This window comes from Lacerta agilis, chromosome 4 (assembly GCF_009819535.1).
Source record: "Lacerta agilis isolate rLacAgi1 chromosome 4, rLacAgi1.pri, whole genome shotgun sequence".
Taxonomy (NCBI): Eukaryota; Metazoa; Chordata; class Lepidosauria; order Squamata; family Lacertidae; genus Lacerta; species Lacerta agilis.
The window spans coordinates 25,971,278-25,994,137 of record NC_046315.1 but is presented as its reverse complement, the minus strand read 5'-3'; the positions used below and the strand labels follow the sequence as shown (position 1 = coordinate 25,994,137).

The window sequence follows — 22,860 nt, the reverse complement described above, 5'->3', positions numbered from 1 at the left end:
ACTGTCTACTCAGATACTTTCGCTTGGGAAGTAAAGGCAACATTCATCTGTTTCACGAGGCATGGCCTTGTGTGAGTACCGATCACGGCACACTAACAATATAAGAATTGTAAATTCTATAGATCAGAGGGGTGGTCAGATGTTTTCTTAATTACAAAATGGGAGTGGGGAACCTATGGCCCTCCAAATGTTGTTGAACTTCAACTCTCCCATCACCACCAGACATCATAGCCAATGGCCTGGGATGATGGAAGTTGTAGCTCAGCCACATCTGGAGGACCACAAGGTTTTCCACCCATTTTAGAGAGCATCAATATGAGAGATTTGGAAAAGTCCTTGATCTCAGGAAGCATTTTATACTCTTCAGAGAATGAGTAGGAGTTTTGTCAGGAGATTTACACATATCGTTCTAGGCTAAATGTAAACATTATCCTCTGCATTGTCCTCAGTAGTTATATCTGTGGCTATATATCTGTAATTGTTGGACTTTGCATGTCAGCTTGTGGTCATGTTCACAGTTCAAATAACCTCAAACTCCGTAAAGTTAAAATGCCAAGTCAGCTGCTATTACATGTAGCATCAACCTTGTGCCTGATCTACTGTATAATAACCAAAGAATTGTCTACAACCTGACGCATGATGTGCACACATTTCCTTTTGGAGAAAATTTTATGATTTCTCATAAGAATGTCAGTTTAAAACCCCTTTCAAGGAGGAGGAAAACCTCACTAACTTTTGTAAACAAATGGTGAAAAATCTTGTTTTAGACACTAGGTACTCTTCACTTCGCAGGGACGCGGGTGGCGCTGTGGTCTAAACCACAGAGCCTAGGGCTTGCCGATCAGAAGGTCGGTGGTTCAAATCCCCACAATGGGGTGAGCTCCTGTTGCTCGGTCCCAGCTGTTGCCCACCTAGCAGTTCGAGAGCACGTCAAAGTGCAAGTAGATAAATAGGTACTGCTCCAGCGGGAAGGTAAGCGGCGTTTCCGTGCGCTGCTCTGGTTCGCCATAAGCGGCTTAGTCATGCTGGCCACATGACCCGGAAGCTTTACACCAGCTCCCTCGGCCTATAGAGCGAGATGAGAGCGCAACCCCAGAGTTGTCCGTGACTGGACCTAACGGTCAGGGGTACCTTTACCTTTACTTTTACTCCACACTTCATATGTGATTGGGACAGACAGTGGAAGTTGAGACTCCCGGGTTGTTGCACTGCTGAACCAGTTTGAAGCTAGTCAGGAACTAAGAAACCACTTTTCAAGGGAAAGTGAAAGGTTTGTTTGCTCTCCAAGAGCCTCTTACTTCAGCTGCATGATGGTAGCAGCTGTCTGTAGTCCCAAAGTATGCTGACATAGTGGGAGCCTGTGGGAGCCACCAGTAAATATAGGGAACAATTTACAGTCTTCATTGCTCTTGACAGTTTCCCGTTACTTATTCTTAATCAGAACAGCCATATCTCTTTTGGTATATAATGCAACAACAACAAAATTAAAGTGCATGCCGGCATGACTTTGTAGCTGCCATTTCCTGTGAAGCAAATTTTCTTGACTAACTACTATTTGGCTGCAGGCAAGTCCTTGAATAAATTGTAGATTAATAATGATTAAGTAAGGGTTTTTGGCTAAGGAGGTTGAAGTACTGAAGTCCTAAACTTATAAAACCTTCTACTGTTTTGTTTACAGCCCAGGGCTCCTTGGGGACGCAGAGTGGGATAAAAAACCTAATAAATAATAATGAAACACTATAATTTAAACTTCTATCTCTACCAATAGGCTAGTGATCTTGTAGGACAGCTGATGCTTATCTGATTAACCATGCAATCCTATACATGTCCATTCAGAAGTAAGTCTAACGGCATTCAGCGTGACTTATTCCCAGCTAAATGTGCATAGGATTGCAGCCTGAAATGATTAATTTGACAAGATAGCAAAATTGTGCATGCAAGATGAAAAAAAAGAGTGCAAAATATATTCTGCCATACCTAAGTGACTTTTCAGCTTTTTGCCTTTGTATTTTATGTCCAGCTTAATTTGTGTGCTTGAGTCATGACCTCTACAAATGCAGCCCAAAGTCCTGTCTAGTCAAGTTGCGTGGGATCAATTCCAATCTGTTACCTCCGAGGATGTGGACAGGCTGCTTGGACAAGTGAAACCAACCACCTGTCTCCTTGATCCTTGCCCATCCTGGCTTATAAAAGCTAGCCGGGAAGGGCTGGGCGATGGGCTTTGCGGGGTGGTGAATGCTTTTCTCTGTGAGGGAGCCTTCCCAGACCTGCTGAAAGAGGCGGTTATTAAACCGCTTCTTAAAAAACCATTTTCAGATGCGGCCAGTATGGCCAACAATCGCCCAGTCTCAAATCTTCCATTCTTGGGCAAGGTGATTGAGCGAGTAGTTGCTGAACAACTCCAGGCACGCCTGGAAGAAGTGGATTCAGGCCTCATCATGGGACTGAAACTGCCTTGGTCGCACTGGTGGATGATCTCTGGCGGGCTAGGGACAAAGGTGAGAGCTGTTTCTAGTTCTGCTGGATCTCTCAGTGGCTTTTGACACCATCAACATAACATCCTTCTGGACCGTCTAGAGGGGTTGGGAGCTGGAGGCACTGTTATACAGTGGTTCCGCTCCTTCCTCCTGGGCCGTGTTCAGAAAGTGGTGGTGGGGGAGGAGTGTTCAGATTCCTGGGCTCTCACTTGTGGGGTGCCTCAGCATTCTGTCCTCTCCCCCATGCTTTTCAACATCTACAAGCAGCCGCTGGGAGATATCATCAGGGGGTTTGGGCTTGGTGTATGCGGATGATACCCAGCTCTACCTCTCATTTAAATCAGAACCAGTGAAGGCGGTGAAGGTCCCGTGTGAGTGTCTGGAAGCAGTTGGAGGATGGATGGCAGCTAACAGATTGAGGTTGAATCCTGACAAGACAGAAGTACTGTTCTTGGGGGACAGGAGGCAGGCAGGTGTAGAGGACTACTTGGTCCTGAATGGGGTAACTGTGCCCCTGAAGGACCAGGTGTGCAGCCTGGGAGTCATTTTGGACTCACAGCTGTCCATGGAGGCGCAGGTTAATTCTGTGTCCAGGGCAGCTGTCTACCAGCTCCATCTGGTACGCAGGCTGAGACCCTACTTGCCTGCAGACTGTCTCGCCAGAGTGGTGCAGGCTCTAGTTATCTCTTGCTTGGATTACTGCAATGCACTCTCTGTGGGGCTACCTTTGAAGGTGACCTGGAAACTATAACTAATCCAGAATGCGGCAGCTAGACTGGTGACTGGGAGCGGCCGCTGAGACCACATAACACCGGTCTTGAAAGACCTACATTGGCTCCCAGTACATATCCGAGCACAATTCAAAGTGTTGGTGCTGACCTTTAAAGCCCTAAACGGCCTTGGTCCAGTATACATGAAGGAGTGTCTCCACCCCCATCGTTCTAACTGGACACTGAGGTCCAGTGCCGAGGGCCTTCTGGCGGTTCCCTCACTGCAAGAAGCCAAGTTACAGGGAACCAGGCAGAGGGCCTTCTCGGTAGTGGCACCTGCCCTGTGGAACACCCTCCCACCAGATGTCAAAGAGAAAAACAACTTTTTAGAAGACATCTGAAAAGCAGCCCTGTTTAGGGAAGCCTTTAATGTTTAATAGATTATTGTATTTTAGCATTCTGTTGGAAGCCACCCAGAGTGGCTGGGGAAACCCAGCCAGATAGGCGGAGTATAAAAAATATGTTGTTGTTGTTGTTGTTGTTGTTATATCCTCTACTCCATTCTAACATTTCTTAATAAAAAAAAGCATGGTCTAAATATATTATTGTGTTCTGGAATGCTATCAGCTGCTCATCCTTCATACTTGTATGTTGAACAGTTGCCCAGCATTATTATTATTATTATTATTATTATTATTATTATTAAAAAGCTTGATCTGTTATTCTCACCAGATCCTTGAGTGACAGTCAAATCAGCAACTATTCATTGCAGACTTGAATTTGGCAATGCAATCCTATACCAATCTACTCTTAATATGACTTAAAGAAGTGTCTTCTTTCTGTCTGGCTTTCCTTCTCTTTCTTATGAATATTTTCCAATGTATTTTTACTATAAAAACAATGAGTGGAATTCAGCATAGTGCTAAGGAAATCATTCCATCAGCACAGTCATGTCTCACTTGCCCAAGAGAACCATCCCCTCTCTCCTCCCCCTGTTCTAGGAGTTCTCTCAACCCTCCAGAATGAATCTGTGAGAGGTGGGGAGGAATACCTCATGAGGAACCTCATGTGGATACATGAAAAGAAGGGCATCAGATGATGAACACACAGTCTGGGGTGGTTTATATGAAAAGAGGAGGTCATTGGGGAATTGTGAACAGATAGCATCCATCCACCTAAAATTGATAGGTCTTGATTGCTACCTCTCCTCTTTCCCACTTCAGGTGTTCTCTTTGATGTTTGGTAGATAATGGTTTATTTGCTTGATTCAACTACCCTATTCCACTAGCAGAAGCCAGTGTAAGGACTCTCACTAGCACTGCAGCTTGCCTATCTTGGCTCAGAGACTTTTAGCATATAAACACCTATACAAAGTGTCTTTCTCCAAAGGCCATTGGCTTGTGTGTTTTACCCTACGGTGCTTTGGAGGGGTCTTCCATGTTCAGAAACCAAGAGATGTTAATGATTTTATCAGCAGACTGATGCATAGACTAGAGGGGAAAGAGGAGACTGAGAGGAGATCTGATAGCCATTTTCAAATATCTCAAGAGCTGTCACATGGAAGATGGAGCAAGCTTATTTTCTCCTGCTCTGGAGGGTTGGACTCAAACTGTCTCCCATTGGGAGGTTGTGGACTGTCCTTCCTTGAAGGTTTTTAAGCAGATGTTGGAGGGTCATCTGTCTTGCTTTAGCTGAGATTCCTGCATTGCTGGGGGTTGGACTAGATGACCCTAGGGGTCCCTGTCCAACTCTACAATTCTATGATTGTACGATTTCAGGTAAACACAAACAAATTTAGAGAGCATCAATAAATAAGGATTGGAAATGTCTAGCTAGGCTTTGAGAACCCACCTTGGGCATCAGCTACAGTTAAGAACAGAAGCTATTTTCTCAATAAATCCTCATACTTTGGATTGGATGCTACTTTTAATTGATTGGAATGTGATTTTATCTATAATCAGGCGCTCCCAAATTTTATTAGGCTGGTTTCTGATAAAGACAAAAACTGGCATTGAAAGCAGTGAAGCACTGGAACAAAACATGTATTATGAATTGCTGTGACATCAGTGTGCTAGGAAGTCAGTAGGGCTCTATTTGGTATGAGTGTGATTAGGTTACAAGAGATCTTCTGAATTCCACCCAGACCAGGTTTTTAAACCACCTAATCAGGAATGTGACTATCTTTGCGGAACAGACTCTTTTTTGTGTTCCAGCTTCCAAGATACTCTTGCTTGGGCAAAAGAACCTCGCGTGGTTATCCTGATCACATTAGTTGCTTTTGAAATGGTGTTAACACTACTGATATTTGCTATTCCTAGAGTATAGAGGTGGGGTGTTTAAAACAGTTTCTGATTGGTATGGCACTACATACAATTGATTTCTACTTCTATGACAAGACTGTCATTGAATTGTGAGATAGCATTCTTCTAAATAGAATATTTAATTAATTAGAATAATAGTATTTGTAAAGGAGTTATAAGACCAATAGATTTCCATTGGCATTTTCAACTAGTGAGAAGCTATTCCAATAGGAATGAAAGTTTTATAACTCTTAACAGAAAAAAATCTTACATAGAGCTAATGTACAGGAAATAATTAATTTGCAATAAATATAATCAGTGTTTATATATACATTTAGTGCAATGCATTCATGACAAATTTACTGTGTTACATGTATTTGCTTTGATTTCAGCTAATAGGAGCACTATTATTTTGATATCTGTTTCATAACTAAGCTTTTTCTGTCAATTCAGACAACCCAGTATTAATTAAACAATCCACATATAAACTGGATATTTCACAGTAGAGCCCATTTTTTAAAAAGGATGTGGAAACTCTGTGTACCCAAAACATGCTATTTATCATCATGAACTTTGTGTATATCCCCTCCTACATACCACAGTCAATTACAGCCACATGTTTCCAAGAAGCAAAGCAAGGATATTACGATCTGTTTTCCTCTTGGTTGGCTGGGGAATTAAAAGGGCTACTAGTTCTGATTAACTTCAATGGTTGTTTTAATGTGTGAAATCATTGTCTCAGCAATGGAAAAAAGAGAGACCCTCTTTGTCAAAGAGAAGTCTTCTGAAAGAGTCTCATTATATAATCTCTGGTACTTCTGGGAAGAAAAAGATTACTTATCATTAGTCCTTTCATGCGGGCAGCCAGAGAATTTCTGTGGGAAGTTCGGTCCTGTAAGAATTGTGGTGATCGCCAAAAGGTCAGTGATTAATAACATGCCATGGATACTTACATACATGACGTGACAAGCTGTTGCTAAAAGGAATTGTACCCACTTCTCATATCTACATTCCAGCTAAGATACTGAGAAACAGAGGAGGGTTCCAAAGAAGTTAAGGAAGAGCTGAATGCATTAAAATGAGGAACAGTGTATGTGTGAACTGGGTAATGCAGAGTGAAGGGTACTGTACCTTTAAAGCTTAGGATGACCTAAGCACCTTCTTCCCCTCAAAGAATTCTGGGCACTGTAGTTTATCCCTCATAGACTTACAATTCCCAGTGACCCCTTAACAGATTACAGTACCCAGAATTCTTTGAGGAAGGAGGTGTGCTTCAAATATGCTTTATTTATTTATTTTCAAAAAAAAAATATTTTCTGATATAAGAACACAAAATAAAATAATAATAAAAAAGAACAATACAAAAACAACCACAAAACAACTAAACAAACTAAACGAAAGAGAAAAACTAACAACATCAATACATTATCATACTCCAATACATCTTCCTTTACATTGTCTTGAAGACCTCCTCACACCCTCTCCTTCTGCGTACATTGTATCTCATCTGTAGTAACTTTAAATTACACAAATGTGACCAATAGTATATACTTTTAACCCTATTCTTTTAATTCTAAATTATACTAGCTGTTGCCTTTTACTTCCGTCTGCTCCTCTTAAATCTTAATTTTAACATGATTTCTTAGATAGTCCTTAAATTTCTTCCAATCCTTCTCCACCGCGTCATCCCTCTGGTCACGGATTTTCCCGGTCATTTCTGCGAGCTCCATATATTCAATCATCTTCAGCTGCCATTCTTCAACTGTCGGGATCACCTCTGTCTTCCAGTTCTTTGCTAACAATAACCTTGCTGCTGTTGTGGCATACATAAAAATTACTTTATCTTGGACTGGGATTTCCTGATTAACAATACCTAGTAAAAAGGCCTCTGGTTTTTTAACAAATGTGTTTTTCAACACCTTTTTAAGTTCATTATAAATCTTCTCCCAGAAGTCTTTTACTTTCGGACATGTCCACCACAAATGAAAAAAAGTACCTTCCACTTGTTTACATTTCCAACACTTATTACTAGAACCATGATAAATTTTAGCAAGTTTTACAGGAGTTAAGTACCATCTGTACATCATTTTCATCAGGTTCTCTCTCAAAGTATTGGAAGCTGTAAATTTAATACCACTTTTCCACAGTTTTCCCCAGTCCTCCATCATAATATTATGACCAACATCCTTCGCCCAATCTATCATTGCGGATTTAACCAATTCATCTTTTGTATGCCACTCAAGCAGTAAATTATACATTCTGGAAAGATTTTTTGTGTCTGGTATCAACAATTCTGTTTCCAGTTTGGATTTCTCTACCTGAAAACCACTTTTCTTATCCATCTTATACAGTTCATTTATCTGACAGTATTGCAACCAATTTGTTACTCTATCTTTTAATAACTCATAACTTTTCAGCTTAAAGACTCCTCCCTCCTGAATTAATATATCTTCGTATTTAGGCCAATTAGTTTGCATGTTAACCATTTTATGAGCTTTTGCTTCCAATGGTGAAAGCCATCTGGGTGTTTTCCTTTCTAACAAATCTTTATTCCTCAACCAAACCTTAAACAATGCATTTCTTATAATATGTGTTTTAAAACCTCTATGTGCTTTAACCTTATCGTACCAAAGATATGCGTGCCAACCAAAAATATTGTCATGTCCTTCCAGATCTAACACATCAGAGTCTTTTAGTAAAAACCATTCTTTCAACCAACAAAAAGCAGCGGCCTCAAAATATATCCTTAAATCTGGTAGGGAGAATCCACCTCTATCTTTAGAGTCAGTTAAAATCTTGTACTTTATCCTAGGTTTTCTCCCTTGCCATATAAATTTCGACAAGTCTTTTTGCCATCTCTTAAAGCATTCCATTCTCTCAATGATCGGTAGGACTTGAAATAAAAACAGCATCTTCGGTAAGACATTCATCTTCACCACTGAAATACGCCCTAATAGAGATAATTTTAACCTTGTCCATATATCTAAGTCTCTTTTGATTTCATTCCACAGCTTTTCATAATTGTCTTTATAAAGATTTAAATTCTTAGCAGTCATATTAACACCCAGATACTTCACTTTATTGACAAAATTCAAACCGGTCAAATTCTGTAATTTGTCTCTTTCTAATCCAGTCAGATTTTTTGTTAAAACCTTGGTTTTCATCTTGTTCAATTTAAATCCAGCCACTTGCCCGAATTCTTCTATTATTTCCAGTGCCTTTACTGCACTGGATTCTGGATCTTGTAACGTTAAAACCACATCATCTGCAAAGGCCCTCAATTTATATTCTTTCACTCCCACCCTGATCCCTTTTATTTCAGACTCCTCTCTTATCTTAGACAATAACACTTCCAGTACCATAATAAACAACAGAGGGGATACTGGGCACCCTTGTCTAGTTCCTTTTTCTATTTTAATTTCTTCAGATACTACATTGTTGATTATTATTTTGGCTCTTTGATCATTGTATATTGCATTCAGACTGTTCAAAAAGTTTTGACCAACCTCCACAAATGTGCTTTAAAGGTATAGTATGTATGCAGGAAGTGCCAGGACTCTGACAGGATGCTTGAGTTGCCCTACCTCATCCCCAAAGCTGGGCAGGCTTCGGGAAGGCGGCAGGAGAGCTCTTGGACCCATCAGAGCATCACGCCTCCCTCCCTAAGCCAGACAGAAGTTTCCCAGGCTTTGAGAAGGAGGTGCCAGGGGAACATTAGGGTGTCATCAAAACAAAACAAAACAAAAAAAAATCATTCCAGTAGCACCTTAGAGACCAACTAAGTTTGTTCTTGGTATGAGCTTTCGTGTGCATGCACACTTCTTCAGATACCAAATTAGGGTGTCATGTGAGACTAGCCTAGTCCCCCTAGTCCAGACATAGGCAAACTCAGCCCTCCAGATGTTTTGAGACTACAGTTCCCATCATCCTTTACCACTGGTCCTGTTAGCTAGGGATGATGGGAGTTGTAGTCCCAAAACATCTGGAGGGCCGAGTTTGCCTATGCCTGCCCTAGTCCAATGACAGCACATCACTGGTTCAAATTTCCACTCATCCATTAAGCTCATTGGGTGATCTTGGGCTAGTTACCAACCCCTTAGTGTAACTCTCAGCCAATCACAGTGTTATTGTGAAGATATGGAAAGAAGGAGTACTGAGATTGCCACCTTGGGCCCGTTGGAGGAAAGGTGAGAAACAAATTTAATAACAAAAGAAAAGAAAAATGCCACCAGGAATTGATGGTTGACTTACCGGTAAATTGCAATTCTAGATACATTAACTTGGAAGCCTTATTGATTGTAATAGAAATTATTTCTATTAATACTCTGGTTTCCCTTCAGATCGTATAAATCTTTCGTATATAGAATTATTATCTCAGATATGCTTTCCTTGACATCTGGAAGCTAAATATAAGGTGGTGGGAATGTGTAGTGCAAAGGGGATTGTGGTTGTCTGGTGTTGAACAATACTCATGATGTTTTTCATACCAAAATTTCTTACTAATATTGAATGTAGCATATGTTACTATATTTTCAGTCCAGGATACATATACACACTGTTCACATTTGTTCTCCTATCTCAAACATACTTTCCTTATTCAGAATAGTTTTACTGTATTTGCTTGCATTTGACTTCTAAACTACAAAACAATTGCTCCTTACAACATGTTCTGGAGATGTTTACTTACCCAAAATAAGCAGCTCACACCTTTAGGTCTAATATTGGCACAGAAGAAACTGTCTTATTCAGACAGACTATTTTTCTGTTTAGGCCAGTATTGTCTACTCTGACTGTCAGAATCTTTCCAGGGTATCATACAGAGATCATTTCCATCATCTGCTATCTTAAAAACCAACCTACCTTGAAACAACAGGGATTGAACTTGGAACTTTTTAATATTTATAGTATTTGCTATATCACTGAATTGTGACCCAGCCATGCCTCATGTGTTTCAGCCTCTTGCCCAAAGGTTTAAGTCTAAATACAGCGGTGTTGTGTTTGTGCTTAGCTTAACTACTTTTTTCTACTCGTTTATACAGTGGTACCTCTGGTTAAGTACTTAATTCGTTCTGGAGGTCCGTTCTTAACATGAAACTGTTCTTAACCTGAAGCACCACTTTAGCTAATGGGACCTCCTGCTGCTGCTGCGCCACCAGAGCACGATTTCTGTTCTTATCCTGAAGCAAAGTTCTTTTTTAAAAAAAAAAAAAATCGTTTATTTATCACATATACGGTACATATTTATCACATATACAATGTTTGGCAAAAGTGTACAGTAAACGTTCCATATACAAATAAAAATAAATAAAAAACAGTTACAATTACTGTGTTTGTTTAGTTTTGTGATTACCCCTAACCAATATCCAATTCTATTCCCTTATAGAGTACTATAGATAACATATCGTTAAACAAAACCCGAAAGAAAAAAAGAGAAAAGAAAAAAAGAAAAGAAACAACCCCCCCAAAAAAACACCCCAAAATTTGGAAAAGCAATACCAACAAATTTTCCAAACCCATCCGACTTCCTATCAGACCCAACCGTATGATTCACTCTTACTTATGAGTGTATTTCAATATATCCACATGTCTTCATGTATGTCTTTATTACACTGCAATATCAACAAGTACCCAATTTTCACTTCATATCCTTCTTTCTACTTCCAAGACTACTGAAAAGCTGGCATAACTATCCGACCCCTACTATATTATCCTGAAGCAAAGTTCTTAACCTGAAGCATTATTTCTGGATTAGTGGAGTCTGTAACCTGAAGCGTATGTAACCCGAGGTACCACTGTACAGTATTTTAACTTTCCTATATTTAAAGAACACTGTCCAACCATCTCATCCTCTGTCGTCCCCTTCTCCTTGTGCCCTCCATCTTTCCCAACATCAGGGTCTTTTCCAGGGAGTCATGAGAAGAGAAGACTCCCTGGAAAAGACCCTGATGTTGGGAAAGATGGAGGGCACAAGGAGAAGGGGACGACAGAGGATGAGATGGTTGGACAGTGTTCTCGAAGCGACTGGCATGAGTTTGGCCAAACTGCGGGAGGCAGTGGAAAACAGGAGTGCCTGGCGTGCTTTGGTCCATGGGGTCACGAAGAGTCGGACACAACTGAACGACTGAACAACAACATATTTAAAGCTATTGGAGATACTCAGCTTGCAAAAGAGTAGGGGTCTTGCATGAGTTAGATAGAGTTATGGACCTCCAAATTCCTTGTATCTTCAACCTTGTATCTTCAATCTCTATATTTTGTGTATGTTAGACTGGTATTCTCAGTTTGCACTCTGTTTTACAACTATCCTCTTTCCTTATGTGGTGACAAGCAGATACTGCATGTGTTTCCACGTTTATACTACACGGACAGGCTCAGCTCAGAAGCTAAACTATGGTTTTACAGGAAACATTGTCCACATGTTTGGGATTATAACAAGGCTCAGGGCTAACTATGGTTGAGTCTGCACTGTGCCTCAGAGCACTGTAAAGTATGGTGTGTAAATTAAATCTCTTTGCTAGATCTTCCATTGTACTCCATGCATTTTCCCAACAGATTATCCATTCATGTTACCATCTTGTTCTTATGACTGGTGTACCACATAATTTCCTTGCAGTCTGGATTGCTGTGAGGAATTAAGAGTACTGGGGAAGTTCAGTGAGCTATTGTGAGCTATTCTAAAAAAGATTTCTGCCATGCCACATAATTAAACTAATTCTAGAATTATATGGTTTGGAGCAAGGCAAAAGCACCCTCTGTTTTGGATATTGGGAAGGTCACAGCTGGGAATGTGCCAGTTAATAGATTCAAACAGATGGAAGCTGACAGGTCTGCGAACTGTTTACAAACCTTTAACAAACATATTGCAGCCCTCACTTCCCAACTCAGTATGTTCTCTAATTCACGTTTGGAGCTGCCTATGTCAAAGTACAAGATGTGAGACGGCAACTTTAGAAAAAGGTGCCTTGGGTGATGGAGAATGTCACTCAATCCACAAGAAGAAATGCCCAGAAAGGTCCAGTAATCCGCCGTCCTTTGTACTGTCTGTGTTTGTGTGTGTGAATGACTAGAGATGAGACTTCAGATGTAATGAACTGAGTCTTTTCAGCAGCTGTTCTCTCTCTTCCTTTTCCCCTCTGGCATTTAAATAATCTCCGTCTGTAGAAATCCCTGCCCAAGTGACAAAGAGACAACATGTCCCCAGAATAGCTTCCTCTGTCTGTGCATGGGAGCAGAAACGGAACAAGGAAGTACAAGAAACAGAAGGTGTTAGGAGAGTTTTGGGGGAGAGCATAAACCAGCAATGACAAGGAAATTGGTTTTTTTGGTGTCAGAATTCATGTCTTAAACCATCCTCTTATCTCCATCCTGCTGCCCATGCAGAAACAATAATAATACACAAAAATCTTTCATCCTCTTGTGGTAGGAGCTTTTTGCTCTTTTTGTCTGTATTGGGGTAGCCAAGGTGGTGCCCTTTGTATGTTGTGGACACCTATAGCAGTAAAAGGCTTAGAATTAGGGCTGACTGCCAGCTCTGAACACTGTATTTTTATATATTGCAAGTGGGAGATCTGAAGCGTGAGAAATGGAAAAAGTCTGTATCAGTAATGTTTTTGTGTGTGTTTGCTTCTTACTTACTAGCCCATTATTTGTTTTCTTTTTTATTTCCACAATTATTTGTATATAATAATAATAATAATAATAATAATAATAATAATAAATAAATAAATAAATAAATAAATAAATAATTTGTACCCCGCCCATCTGGCTGGGTCTCCCAAGCCACTCTGGGCAGCTTCCAACAAATATTAAAAAACATTAAAATGTCACAGATTAAAAACTTCCCTAAACAGGGCTGCCTTCAGGTATTTTCTAAATGTCAGGTAGTTGTTTATCTCTTCGACCTCTGATGGAAGGGCATTCCACAGGGCGGGTGCCACTACCGAGAAGGCCCTCTGCCTGGTTCCCTGTAGCTTTGCTTCTCGCAGTGAGGGAACTGCCAGAAGGCCCTCGGCACTGGATCTCAGTGTCTGGGCTGAATGATGCGGGTGGAGACGCTCTTTCAGGTATACAAGACCGAGCCGTTTAGGGCTTTAAAGGTCAGCACCAACATTTTGAATTGTGCTCGGAAACGTACTGAGAGCCAATCTAGATCTCTCAGGACTGGTGTTATGTGGTCCCAGTGGCCACTCCCAGTCACCAGTCTAGCTGCCGCATTCTGGATTAGTTATAGTTTTCAGGCCACCTTCAAAGGTAGCCCCAGGTAGAGCAGATTGCAGTAGTCCAAGCGGGAGATAACTAGAGCATGCACCACTCTGGTGTGACAGTCCGCAGGCAGGTAGGGTCTCAGCCTGCATGCCAGATGGAGCTGGTAGACAGCCGCCCTGGACACAGAATTAACCTGTGCCTCCATGGACAGCTGTGAGTCCAAAATGACTCCCAGGCTGCACACCTGGTCCTTCAGGGGCACAGTTATCCCATTCAGGACCAGGAGTCCCCCACACCCGCCCACACCCTGTCCCCCAAAAACAGTACTTCTGTCTTGTCAGGATTCAACCTCAATCTGTTAGCCGCCATCCATCCTCCCACTGCTTCCAGGCACTCACACAGGACATTCACCGCCTTCACTGGTTCTGATTTAAAAGAGTGTTAGAGCTGGTTGTCATCCGCATACTGATGAACACCTGATGAACATACTGCTTAACTGTAATTGTATTCCCTCAACTACTTACATGTAGAAAGTATGGAACCCACAAGTAGAACATGATGGGAGTTTGCTCCTGTAGCTGTTGACTTACAATTTTGAGGGCCAGTAGATGACTCCTTATTTATAATTTTAGCTTTAGAGCCTTCTGTATGGAGCCCGAAAGCTTCAAGTTTCCCTTCTGATTGGCCTTTTTGGGGACAAAAAAGTGGGGAAACCCAATTTCGAATCAGACTCAGACAGCATGGCCAATAGTCGGAGATGGTGGTAGTTGTAGTCCATCTGCATTTCAAAGGCTGCAGATTCCACATCCCTGGATTAGAGGATATACTGTCAAATGAGCTAACGGGATTTTTTATTTGGTTATACATTCAGATTTTCAGGTTCTATTCCTCCTTAAATTAGATAAACTTGGCATAGTGCAATTTAGAAGGGGGAGAAAACTGATTTAAATAGAAAACAAATAAAATAATGGATCTGTGGTTGGTAAAGGGCTTAAGCAAAGCTCACTCTGGAACAACAACTTGGCTTTTATGCACGTACATGAAGTAAATATCTTCAAACGACAGAGTACTGCTGCTGTAGGAGCAGAGCAAATGTTATCAAGCTAAGAAGTATGCGCTAATCCTTATGTTGTAGTGTTTCATGGAAGCTAACAAATTCAGAGGGATTATTAAATGACTGGAACAAATTCCCAGCTAGGACAGATTTGAACATCTACATTTGGATTCTAGGTCACTGCAGTAAACTATAATGAAGAGATCCCACTCATAGCAGCTTCTTCTACAGACTTAGCCCCTTGGAGTAATGTTTTCCAGTGGCACAAAGCCAGAGCAATACTTTCTTTTTTGTACAAAGAATACTGTACTTCAGTTGAATGTCCTAATATTATGTTCTTAGGATAAATCAGCCAGCAAATGAGCAAAACAAGAGAGTCATCTGACACAGAATAAACTTCCATCAATGCATGTTTTTTCTGTTTTGGGAAAATGGAAATATTTAGTTTCTGTAAATGATACAAAGATGTTGCCTGTCAGATGTTCACATATTCAGTTTTTACCATTTACACTGTATACTTGATACAACACCATATTTATTTTATCGTGCAGATTAGTTCTCTGAACTATTTTTGTCATTAGCCATATGTACATAGCATTTTTTTTAAAAAGGCAGATTATGGGAGGCTGTTTCTGTATCTTGAATAATCTTATGGGCCTGGAAGCTTGCATGCTGTATGCAAATTCTTACAGAATTACAGAATCAAACCAGGTCATAACTTTGCCTGTGGTAAATAGCAGTTGCCTTCTGAGGAGCAGATGAGTGGCAAACTGCAATTATATTGGCACCTTCCACCTGTCTGCCATCCTTTATCTTGTACTGCTAAAGCATCTCGGAGATCCAGATGCCCGTTCAGAGCTTTTGAAGCTGGCACTGTCAGTGTGGATTGTGCTGGGTTTAATTTCGACGCTGACCTTACAGACTGATAGCATACATCTCTCAACTATGCAAAAATGAAGTGGCTTGGGCTTCTCAGTTTGCACTAAACTAAATCAGGTTCATCATCTTATCTCAGACTTTGGATGGTCAACTTTGTAGTTACCCATCATTCTGCAGGGGCAAAGAGATTCCACTTACTGTGTTGATTCTATGAAATTTGGATTTTGAGACAGTGTGCTTTGACTGAATCTCTGTGATGTGTATATTGGGCTCATGTGGAAATGTTGGCTGTTTCAGTTTTTGAGCATCATTTTGTGGCTTCAACTCTCTCCCTCCCGCCTTTTTCCTTTCGGCTTTCTGGCGTTTTCCATTTGTGCCTCTCCATATTTTTCTCCTGCTCATTTGTTCATCCACTTACTCTGCCCTTAATCTTGTGACCCCTTAAGAACCTAAAATGAAACATCTGTTTGGCTAGAAACTGGCAGCAACCCCCTATTGCTGCATCACTTCAAATATGACATCTTCAACTATCAGCAGTCAAGTCAATGCCAAGAGGCGTTTAGTTCTCATTATTACTTTATCGCATAAAAATCAATCAGGGGGTAACCGTAGAAAGTCCCGAAGTGGTTTATGTCTTTCTCCCCCACTGTTATATCATCACAGGGGTTGTCCAGCAGAGTGTGGGTTTGTTACATTTGATCCCTCTGGTGAAAATAATGACAGTCGCGTCTCCTTCTGCAACATGATTTGCAGAACACTTTTGCTGGCGAAATAGCTTGTATCCTTGATATGAATGGGATGGCCGTTCAATAATGTGCTGTTGTTTAGTGTTGTTATAAAAACTGAAATAAAAAACATTTATTTAAACACATCTACAGTATTGCATCCCAGTTGGACTATGGTGCTTCTTCACACACAGAATCTGGAAATGAGTTATCTTCAGCCTCTGTTTCTCACAATTGCTATGAATGGGATTCTTGGAACCATGTGGGTAATTAACCACCAGCATAATACAGTAGTGGCTTGTTTGGGGTAGGGTTGGCTGATGACATAATATTCATGACAAATGCATCTTTGAAGAAAGGACTGTTCCTTTTAGGCATGTTGCAGTGAAGAAATCTACATAAAATGGCTATGGAGTGGCAAGAACTATAGCTACCTGAAATTTTTACTGCCAGGTGAAATCTATGAATCACAGTAGTTTTGTGGAGAGGATAGAAATTTCATGTAATTTTTTTCTGCATCATACCTACAAAAGAAACCTCTTGCACTGACTGTATCCTGTGCTCACATAGAAATGCGTCTTATTGAATTTAATGGAACTAGTAGGATATGTGTGGGACTTAATTCTGAGTAATGATGCATATGATTGCTATGCAATTTAATTGTATGGCCTTATTATAAGGTCAGTGTTTACACAAACATTACTCTCTCCCCCCCTCTCTCCACACACACACATACACACACACACAGTTGAGAGAGAGAGAAGAATATTACTTGCTTGGATATAATGTTGATCTTCAGGCTGTTTGATAGGAAGCCATTGTGACTGCTGTCATTCCTTCTCCCTGAGCCTATAAACAGCACTTCTTTGTGCCAAACTGACATGTCAGCATAAGGTCCATTAAGGCTTTTAATATCAAAAGAAATATTTTATAGCATCGTTATCCCCTTAAACCTACAGTTCTTAAAAAGCAGGCAGATAATCCCCCTGATGTTCAGAATGGAGGGGGGAAGCGGATACATCATTCTGCTGAGCAGAGGATTGTGTGGGGGTGTCTTTGAGCTTTACTTTTACATATAAAAATCCGCTTGCACAGGAGTATTCTTTTCTACAAGAAATTGTCAGACAGTTTACATACAGCAGCTGTCTCGCCTCTAAAACACATCAGTATCTCTCTGGATTTCAAAGTTTGGGTTTTTTTTTTAAAAAAGAGTTTGATCGTGCTGTTTCTTTCTGCCTCTTTCTTGGATTGATATCCTTTATAAAGCCTCTCGCTCACCATAAAAATCCGGGTCTGGGGGGGGGGGAAGGAAGAAACATATTTATTTCCTTGTGAAAAATAGAAAGCTCCGTTCCTTTTGTAGCTTTTCCTGCTGCTCTTTTCCCAAGAGATACATAGAATAATAAAATCATACAATTTTAGAGTTGGACCAGGACCTCGGGAGATCATGTAGGCCAACTAAGTGCAGGAATATTGCAGAAATTCAGCAGCCATAACAGATTGTTATCTAGCCCCTGCTTATATACCTCCAGTGAAGAAGATAGCCCACCACTTCCTGATGCCATAGAGCTGATGCACCACGGTGTTGGGGAAACTTTGGCCCTCCAGATGTTGCTGAACTACAACTCCCATCATCCCTGGTCACTGGCCATGCTTGCTGGAGTTTACGTATTCTCTGCTGCTGCTTCCTCCTGTAACAAACTCTTATATATGCTCCTGGGTGCAGCTAAGAAATAATCCTTAGTCCTTCTGCCTTGTACTACTTTCCACTGGAGCCACCATCCTGCTCACATGCCGGTCGCCATTTGTATACTACTTGCACCACACTGTTCTTTTGTAATGCCTTGCAGACCTAGTATGGCTGCTTCACTCTTCCTTAGTTTTGGGAGACTTCCAACATTCACCACTCACAGAAGTCTGACTTCAACGTTCTTCTTTAACAATGCCATTGCACTAAACTGCATCAGCGTTACTTTACCAGGCAGTTTTGTGACCACCAGCCTAAACACGGAGTAGGAATTCCTTTAGAGTTTTATTGTAACAATATGCTTTAATGTTGCGGGTTGTAATTTACTTCATGGGGGAGGATAGAACAAGTCATCTGAGTTGCCACCTTCCATCACAGGAGTTTGTTGTGGCTTCTTTAGAAGAGCTATTGCACTTCACACCCTATGAATGAACATCGTAAAGAGAAACACTGACGCAATAAAGTCTGAAATGATTCAGTCTGTGGTCCACTCCCAAAGTTAGGAACCGAACAGAGGTCTGTCAGCTATCAACAGACTCAGGAGCATTCTTAAATGTGCACAGTAAATAGATGAGAAGTAATTTTAGCATTTCATTGAAGCCTTTGATCCTATCAGTGTTTTAAGCTGGAGTCCAACTACATAAAACTGTGAATATGCTCTGAGGCATTAATTAACTCTGTAATATAATCATGACAACTAATGTAGCATCTTCCATGCAATAGATATGTAGCCTAAGGTGCTTTGTAGAAATAGGTAGATTCCAGTAAATTAAAAAAAATAACACTTCTGTAATGAGTTGGTATTTGCAAGGAGTAACGTGCATCAAACAATTACTGCCTTTTCTGTCTAGTCATATTGTTTTGGTGCTAATGTCTTATAAATAATAATACAGTGATTGCTCGATCCTGCTGCTAGTTTCATAGCACGGGACATATTAGTACAATGTGTGAAGTGTTTTGATGTAACTGGCACATTTACACTTCCATATGAACACTAATTTGGGTTGTCCTATACCCACTTATCAGGGGAGTATTATTATACAGTGGTACCTCGGGTTAAGAACTTAATTCATTCTGGAGGTCCGTTCTTAACCCGAAACTGTTCTTAACCTGTGTATTTATATCTTGCCTTTTCTCCAAGAAGCTCAGGATATCGTGAAAGATTTTCTCTGCTTCCACCCTTCCCATTTTATCCTTGTGAGGTACGTTAAGCTGAGGGAAAAGTGACCATCTGGCCCATGATCACCAAGTCAGTTTCAGAGTTGAGTGGGTGTCTCAGGTTCTAGTCCAACATTAACCAGTGCAGCACACTGGCTTATTGCTCTCTAGGACTTACATCTGAGTAAACATGTGTACTTTGGTGCTATGAGATGCTTCCCTTAGCAACAATGGCCTTTATGTATGCAGGAGCGGTTGCATGCCTCTCTGCTAAACCACACACAACATTTGATGCAGGTGCTCTAAGTCCATGCATACAAGTGCCTAAATCTCATAGGGAGGAAGTGAACATCATGCTAAGTTGAATGTTCCATTAGCACCAACATTTCTGCTTGCCAGATGGAACGACCCCCCTCTCCCATGCCTGCATGCTGTTCTGGGGATTCTCCCCATCCCTGAGCCGATTTAGGGGGCAAGGGGGCACATGGGGAAGAGAGGGCGGGAGCCCTATTGTACAAGCAGAAGTCCCAGTGCAGGGTTTCTGTTCTCGGGATTCGTTAGGTGAATCCCATCCATACTATTTCCATCTCAGAAGTGGCAATGGGGGTGAGGAGATCACGTGAATCAAGTTTTTGGTTCCACTTGGTTTTCATAAAACTATAGGGTAGAAAGGCAACTGGAGATCATTCTAATCTAATGTGGCGGCCCTTTTGTATCAAATAAGTGCCTCGTTTTTTCTCTTTATGGTAAACTCCCTTTGAAACTATAAACAGTAAGTAAAATTATTAAAGTAAGCAACGACTTTGTCCTGACCCTGTGCCCTGCATTAACCCCAAGATTGCAAGAAAAGAACTGTGCCATGACAGCATCCTATTCCAAAGAAACCTTGTCCTAGTGCCTATCAAGATAACTTAGCATCCTCCATCCCAGTTTTCCACTGGTGCCACGGACTTGAACCACCACTAGAGGGACAGAGCTGTTCTGGTACCTGCTAAACAGAAGAGGCTGTTCTCGCCTTGTCTCCTCTCTAGAGCAGGGGTAGGCAACCTAAGGCCCGGGGGCCAGATCTGGCCCAATCACCTTCTAAATTCGGCCTACAGACGGTCTGGGAATCAGCGTGTTTTTACATGAGTAGAATGTGTCCTTTTATTTAAAATGCATCTCTGGGTTATTTGTGGGGCCTGCCTGGTGTGTTTACATGAGCAGAATGCGTGCTTTTATTTAAAATGCGTCTCTGGATTATTTGTGGGGCATAGGAGTTCGTTCATTTCCCCCCCCAAAAAAATATAGTCCGGCCCACCACATGGTCTGAGGTCTGAGGCTGAAAAAGGTTGCTGACCCCTGCTTTAGAGTGCGGGAACTTTTACCAAGCAGTGGAGTAGGGCAGCATAGGATTACACTGCTATTTTGAAGAACTTAAAACCAGTGAGAATTAATATGTTCAGAACTTGGCGGCACTTTTCAGAAAATAAACAAGAAACATTTTCTTTGTTTGTTGAAAATATTTCTAGCCTGTGTTTTACAAATGCCCTTTCCATTGCCAAAAAGGAAGTTGGTATAGGTCCTGCCTCTCAGTTCCCTTCTTCCACTCTTAGTGCATCCCTGGTCCTTTGGTTTCTGGAAGGACAGCAGGGATGCTGTTCCCAAGCCTTAAAATCTTGATTTACTGGTAAGTAGTTCTGTGAACCTAGGAGGAACATCCTGGTATTGGCAATAAAGACTAATGTCACTCAGTATCCAAATCACAGCACAGCCGCTTGACAGCTTCGTGAAACAAACACTATCCTTCGCCTGTCATGAAGAAGCCAAACGTAAGATGTAAATGTTAAAATTTCAACTCTGTATTAATTTCAAATATTATTATTATTGATTATTATAGAATATTATAATTTCAATAACTTGATCAATTTATTGGTCTAGAACTGGGTAGTCCAACATGTGGCCCTCAAGGGCTGCATGTGGCCCTCAAGGGTTTTTGTGTGTGTGTCCCTTGGCAACATTTGATGCACCCTTGCAGCCCTCCTGCTGCCTTTCCACAGCCAGGAAAGTGAGGCACTGGGCTTTGGGAAGGAGGCATGAGGGCTCTGACAGGGTCCTAGAGTCCTCCAGCTCCTTCCCAAAGCCCTAGTTAGTACTTTCACAGCTTTGGGAAGAAAGTGAGAAGGCACCATGGTGTTTCTTCATTATTCTGAAGCTTTGTGGCTCTGTGGCGAATTTATATCCTATAAGTGGGTTCCATGTAGTCTTTAGGTGGAGAAGGGCTGCAGCTCAGCAGTAGATCATGTGCTTTGCATCCAGGAGGTCCCTGGCTCAATCCCTGTGAGTGCTCCTGCTGCAAGGCTCAGACTCGCCCTGAACAGTCAAAAGAGGCTCCTGGGAGGCCAGAGAGACATTGCTGGAACAACTCTTGGGTTAGGGCAACCAGCTAAAATGTTTTAAAATGTTTTAATTTTGGTTCCTCTGCTTTGTTTTTGTTGGGTTGGGGTTGGTGGTTATTTTAATTTGGTTATAACTACAAAAAGATGATGTTGCTGTTGTTGTTGATGATGATATAAAGAAATAAAAACATTGTCCAGTAGCACCTTAGAGACCAACTAAGTTTGTCTCTAAGGTGCTGCTTATATATACATACACACACACACACACACACACACACACACACATATATATAGACTGCATCAGACCAACACGGCTACCTACCTGAATGATGATGATTAGTTTCTGTTGATTTATTGGTTTATTTATAGTCTGTATAATATGTTGCATTTTTTAAATGTTTGATGTTTTATTATGTTTTTATTTATGCTGTAAGCCACCCACAGTGGCTGGGAAAACCCAACCAGATGGGTGGAATATAAATAATAAAATTATCATTATCATTATTATTATTGGGGCTGGGAAACAACCCTGTCAGAAATCCTAAAGCGAAGCTGCTAGTCAGCATAGTACTGAGCTAAATGGACCAATGGCCTGGCTAAGTAAGGAAGTTTCCTGTTTTCCTGTGTGTATATATTTTGCTTTTTTTAAGAATAGCCACACACTGAAAACTTCTCATACAAATGAAAACATCACATCAGAGTCCTCTGCAGAATAAAGTAAACATTGTGTTTTGTAAAACTAAATGGATGATTGCTTAGTCCAATGGGCTTCGACTGGTGACCTGAGACCCAGTCTGGAGTCTCAGCCTGATTTAAGATGTATCCCAACAACAACAACACTACCACCATATAAATATATGATTTTTTAAAATTAAGAAATGGGTCCTCAGATGCATGTTAGGTTAAAGGTGGGTCCCGAGTCTGAAAATATTAAAGGGTGCTATATCAGGCCATCAGTATTTTGTGGGAGGGATTCAAGCACACAATGGGAAATTTAGGTTCACAAAATTAAAGTGGATCAAATGCTTTGCACCCTAGTGCACCAAAACCTCCTTTATAAAGAAGCACCCATTTTGTGATTAGGGAAGTGATGGGAAAATGCACTGAGAAGTATAAAATAAAGAAATTGTTAATAGGAAGATGTGCAAGCATATCAGAACGATTAAAGCCGGCTATAATCTAACTTCCATGTAAGTGTTTTGCAAGCATATCTGGATAGATGCTCAA

The 22,860-nt window shown here is 41.0% G+C and overlaps 1 protein-coding gene across 1 annotated transcript in view; it reads left to right on the top strand.

Annotated features, from left to right (window-relative positions):
• Positions 1-22,860, top strand: part of STARD13 (StAR related lipid transfer domain containing 13) — a 130,149-nt gene that overhangs the window by 3,432 nt on the left and 103,857 nt on the right. The gene's annotated exons all lie outside the window — the stretch shown is intronic.